Raw genomic sequence first — 6,013 nt, 5'->3', positions numbered from 1 at the left:
CTCATAAGAGGCTGTGGAGAAGGTTATTTCAGGAGGTCCATATTTTGTAAATTGACACATTATTGGGCTAGAAAAATGGAATGCTAAATTTTCCACTACATCATTGAAGGGTCTAACTTCACCTGTTTGGTTTAGACTGTCGAATCTACCACTGTACTGTTGGGACGAAATTAATGTTGTCAGGATTGCATCATTGATTGGTTTCCCTATGCTAATTGATGGTGACATGTTCTAATGGGGAAGGAGAGAGTTTGCAAGAGTCTGTGTTTGTCTGGAACTAGACAAACAACTACCTATGGGTGTTTGGGTGGACGGGCTTGACGGAAGATTTTTCCAAAAAGTTGAGTATGAAAATATCTCAAACTTTTGATTCAATTGTGGAAGAATTGGTCACCTTAGCAATGTTTGTAAGGATAAGGAAAGATCTTTAAATAACGGTGTTGATCTAGTTACTAAAGGGGGAAGTTTTGATTTGCCAAGGATGGATGTTCCTATTGAAGATTCAAAATATGGGCCATGGATCCATGTTAATCATAATAGAAGGAGGGTGAATTTGCTGTCTCAAAAAAAGAAGGCTGAGGTGAATAAAGGTCTGAAGTAAGGATGGATTGCAATAAAAAAAGGGAGACTGGAGAGAAATCCATTACAAAGTTATAATTGATAGAAGAAATTGTTGAAGATGCAGCAAATGCAATTACAGAAGTTGAGAAGTTGCAAAGTGAAGAAAATGCTGTGGGGGAACTCAAAGATCTTGCAAGTGTTGCTGGAATCTTGATAAAGGCCTCTTCTAATTCTAAAGTGTTTCTAGTCCAACAGAACCGATTCAAATTGTTGGAGGTTAGCAGCAAAATTAAGGATTCAGTAATGCCTCTCCTGGCTGACCGGGTACTAGAAGAAGGAGAAATTGCTATAGAAGATCGTGTTTATAATGTAGGGGTAGTGGCTCCTTTAAATTCTGACAAAAAGATTGAAGATGTTCCTCAAAATATAGGGAATTTGTGTGTGGAAAAAGCTAGTTCTGGATCTAAAAAATAGAAACTATTGAAGGAACTCAAACACCTTGGGCCTTTCAACAATTCATCCAGGAAAAAAACTAAGGTTTTTATCGAAGGAAAGAGTGGGGTCCCTCTCAGCTCTTGTCCCAAATGACTTCATTAGCAGTTTGGAATTGTAGAAGGGCCAATAAGAGAGAGGCCACTTGTTATTTGAAATATTTTGTGAAAAACTAGGATATTTTTTTTGTTGGTGTGGTAGAGACTAAAATCTCTTCTTTTGAGAAAGTTGAGATTAGTAAATTGTTGGGTGATGAATGGGATTTCTTCTTGTATCCCTCATATGGTGCTTCTGTAGGAATTATTATATGAGGAGGTATGGGCTTCATATCCGGCATCTAAAGCTATTGTTCTAAAGACTTGGAGTAAACCAGTTAAAGGTGATGCTATGAATGTTATTAATGTGAAGTGCAAGAGGGTGTTGAGAGCCCTTCATTAGTGGAGCAAAACAAAATTGAAGAATTTTCTGGAACTTAAAGAAGCATTGAAAAAGGAGATCTCTAATTTACAGCTTGAAGAATAAAATGGCCATGGACTATCTATTGAAAACCTAATGATGTTAAGAGCCAAAACTCTTGAATTCAATGTGACTATGGCAAGGATTAACACTTGGTGGAGACAAAGAGGTAAGGTGAGGTGGATTCAAGAGAATGAGATGAATTCTAATTTCTTCCATTCCTTTGCTAATGGAAGAAGATTGGGAAACACAATTCAACATCTGAGGAATGAAGACGGGATATTGGTAGAAGAGCAAGCAGATATTGAAGGAATCATGTTGAAATTCTTCAAGGGAAAATTGAAGAACCGGAACATCTGTTTGGAGGGGTGGCCGCCAGGTTTGAATTTTTTATCTGAATATGATTTTATTCTTCTACAGGCAGAGTTTACTTTATCAGAACAAGAATTGGTAATCCAAAACTGTAGTTCTAATGTTTCTCCTGGACTAGATGGAATTACCTGTTCATTTTTTAAAAACTATTGGAGCATAATAGGTAATGAGATGTGGCTTGCTGTGAACCAATTTTTTCAAATAGGGAAGCTCTGTTCCATTTGGAAAGAATCACTTGTAGTCCTTATTCCTAAAGTGCTCAACCCAAAAACTCTTGCAAGCTTCCATCCAATAAGTCTTTGTTGTGCCATATACAAAATTATAGCCAAAATGTTGCTGAATAGGCTATTGAAAGTGGTTAGTGGACATATTTCAGAAGTTCAAACTACTTTTATTAAGGATAGATCTTTATCTGCTTATATTTTATTAGCCCATGAACTTTTCAACAATCTCAGATTTTTGAAATCTCGGAAAGGTTTTGTGGCTCTCAAGCTAGATATGGAATAAGCCTATGATAATATGGCTTGGGAAACGTTAAGACTGGTATTGGATCCAAATAATTTTACTAATCTTCTCATGGAATGTGTGGAGGATCCAGAGTTTTTTACCATGATAATTGGAAAATTTTCTGAAGGTATCAAAGCAAAAAGCGGGTTTAGACAGGGTTGTACGCTCTCTCCTTATTTGTTTATTCTTTGCTCTCTGACTTTGACAAATTATTTGTCTCACAGAGGTAGTAAATTGGGTATAAAAATCTCTAAAAATGCTCCTAAAATCTCACATTTATTGTTTGCAGATGACATACTCTTATTTTCTGAAGAAAATCTAAAATGTATGAAGAAATTCAAGAGAATTATAGCAGATTTTGGTAACCGAACTGGGCAAAAAGTTAATGAATAGAAATCTGTTATCTTGTTTGGAAAATCTGTGAAGAGGAATAGGAGGAAGGCAATTTCAAAGCTTTGGAATTACAAAACAGTTAATGAGTTCAACTATCTTGGGATCAAGATGGCTCTTAGAAGATTGGTGGCTTCAGATTTTAACTATATCCTAGAGAAAGCTGCTAACAAACTAAATGTTTGGGGTAAGCAATCTATTTCTCTAGCCGACAAACTAGTATTGGTTAAATCGGTAATGGTTTCATTACCAATTTTTGTGGTTGCTCACTCTTTGATTCCAATGAGTATCTTAAAAGAGTTGGATAAAGTTTATAGAAGTTTTATTTGGGATAAACAAGGAGGTATCCACGGTTTGCACTATGTGGCTTGGGACAACTTATGCAAGAGTTGGAAGGAAGGAGGCCAAGGTGTGCATTCGGTGGTTAATATTGCCGGTCCTCTAAGGACTAAATTTGCCCGGAGTTTGGTGAAAAAAGAAGAATCATTGTTGAACAAGGTTTTAAAAGCATAATATGGAATGAAGATTTGGGAAAAGTCCAATAATAGCAATGGATCTACTACTTGGAAAATCTAATCCAGTGGAGCTCAATTTATGAATCAAATTACAAGATGGAAGATTTCATCAGGTAAAGCCATTAACATTATGAAAGATGTTTGGATTCCTGATAAAAGGTTAGAGAGGTGACCAACCTTTATAGCTGTGGGAAATTTTGATTTTCCTCCTCTTGAATCCTTTATAAATAATGGTGTGTGGAACAAAGTACTTCTCCATGATTTCTTTTGAAAGTCTTGGGTGGAAATTATTCTCCAAATTCAAATTCATCTTGAGATGGGTGAAGATGCTTTAGAATTGAGGTACAATTTTTCGGGTAAGAGTATCACAGCTTTGGCCTCATCTTCTAATGATAAGGAGATTTTGGAGGTGGATTATGGGAGCTGGTTAAGAAAGCTATATCTGAACTCTAGAGTGGAATGCTTTTGGTGGAGGCTTTTCAATAATGCAACACCCACTAATGCCTTTTTGATGTACCAAAGGTTTCTTGGGCATGACTCATGTCCTAGGGGATGTGATGGAGAGGAAAATTATGAACATGTAATGGTGAAATGTTTGAAGATTCTGTAAATTACAAGATTGTTAAAGTGTTGGGGCTTTTCGGTTCCAACATTTTCCTCAACCAGAGATTATAAACTCAATCTGGAACGGCTAGCAACAAAAAATTGGTTCATTGCAAAGGTATATTACTCAATGGTTTATTGGTCTTGGAAAAGTAGGAAGTTGGTTAAACATGGTAACCAAGAATTGAGTTTAAACTTTATAGCTGCTAATGCTATTAGTTTTGCATCAAATGCCAACTTTAATCTATTCGTTGATCACTGGGGTGCTAATTGCCTGGATCAGCTGTTTACTTATTGGCACCCTCCTCCCTCAGGATGGATTAAGGTAAATATTGATGCTTATCTAACAAGATATAACAAAGGAGGGTCGGTGGAGCTTTTAGAGATTCAAAAGGGAGGTTCTTGATAGCTTTTGGAATCTCTTGCATGCATTGGGATTGTGGCCTCTTGGAGTTAATGGCATTTCATTCATTGAAGATGATCATTATGGAATTGATGTTGGATGCAAAAGGAATTATTATTGAAAGTGACAACCTCAATATTATCAATTACTTGCGAAAGGAGTTGGAAGAAAGGAATCGGGATGGTCCAAATGAAGGATACGAAGATCATTCATTCTTGGATGGATTTGGTAAGATTCTTTTTCACTTTGCAAATAGAAATTGTAATAAGTTAGATAATTTTTGTGCTCACAATGCTTTAGAAGGTGATTTTTTTAGGATGAATTAGATTGCAATAAGGTTCCTCCTTTGTTCCTCAATTTGTTAAAGGAAGATTGTGATAGGTTTCTATCACATAGTAGTTTGTAATAATTTCCTTTTTTATTAATGCTATTTGCATTTTGATAAAAAAAATCCTCCTATTGACCCTCCAAACTTATAAATGTCATAAGTATTAGGAGTACGAGGAGCTCGTGAAGGTGGTCGAGAGGCCCATAACATCATCATCCATCCCACCCAATAAAATATTATAAGTACTTATGAATATGTGACTGTTGCACATTTTGAAGGAATCATTATCGAGAAGAGCAAGGCTATCATAGTTGTAGACCAAGGGAAGAAATTAGTGAAAAAAAGTCTCCCATATCCTACAGAATACGATCAAGTGTTATATTTGAAATGGTACTCTTTCCAAAAGTTCCAAACCTTTAATGGTAATAACAATCCTAGATAGCACTTGGCCCAATTCAAGGCCACATGTGGGAATGTAGGGGGAAATGACACCCTACTCTTTCGATAATTTATTAGAAGTTTGACAGCAACTACTTTTGAATGGTATGTTGAATTACCAAACAAATATGTGAAAACATTCACAGAGTTGGAAGCTATGTTAATGAAGAGGTTTGAAAACACAACCGAGAAGATCTTGATGCCAAATTCGCTTTAGATAAACAAAAGAAAAAAGAGTCGGTATCAAAATATATAACTCGCTGGCATGACTTTAGTATGAAATGTGAGTAGCAGCTTGAGGAAGAGCATGGCATGTAATTGTTAATGGGAAACATCGAGGATAAGATGCAACTATTCCTATATATGTCTACAATCACCATATTTTAGGATATGTTTGTTGACCTCATTTTTGTATGAGGTCACTAAGGCCCTTCCAAACTCCAGATTAATTCTAGATCCTATGATTCACTCTAGACCTTAAGATCCTTTCCTAGAGCCAGACCTTAGGATCCACTCTAGACCTTAGGATCCTTCTAGATCCAAGACCTTAGAGTCCACTCTAGAGCCTAGGATTCCCTTAAATCCTAGATCTTAGGGTCACTCCAACTTCAAATCAATCTCCACCCTTGATCAACCTCAACCTCAAATCAATTCCTATATTTGATCCACTCCAATTTTAATTTGATCCCTACCTGTGATCAATTTAAATCTCAAACTCCATCCAATTCAAATTCAAATTAATTCAAATTTCAAACATATTCAAACTTTGACTCAATCCACTTGAGAATCCAAATTTTAACCTAGACTTTGATCCAAGCTTCAATCTAGCTTTGGCCTCATCCATTCATTAACAATCACCACATGATTGTAAATGATTTGGATACCCCAATATTGATCATTCAAACTGAAATCTATTCCAGATCCAGAAATCCAGACTCAAATCCAAAG

Source organism: Dendrobium catenatum, unplaced genomic scaffold (genome assembly GCF_001605985.2).
Source record: "Dendrobium catenatum unplaced genomic scaffold, ASM160598v2 fragScaff_scaffold_776, whole genome shotgun sequence".
NCBI classification, from domain to species: Eukaryota; Viridiplantae; Streptophyta; class Magnoliopsida; order Asparagales; family Orchidaceae; genus Dendrobium; species Dendrobium catenatum.
This window is presented reverse-complemented; position numbering follows the sequence as displayed.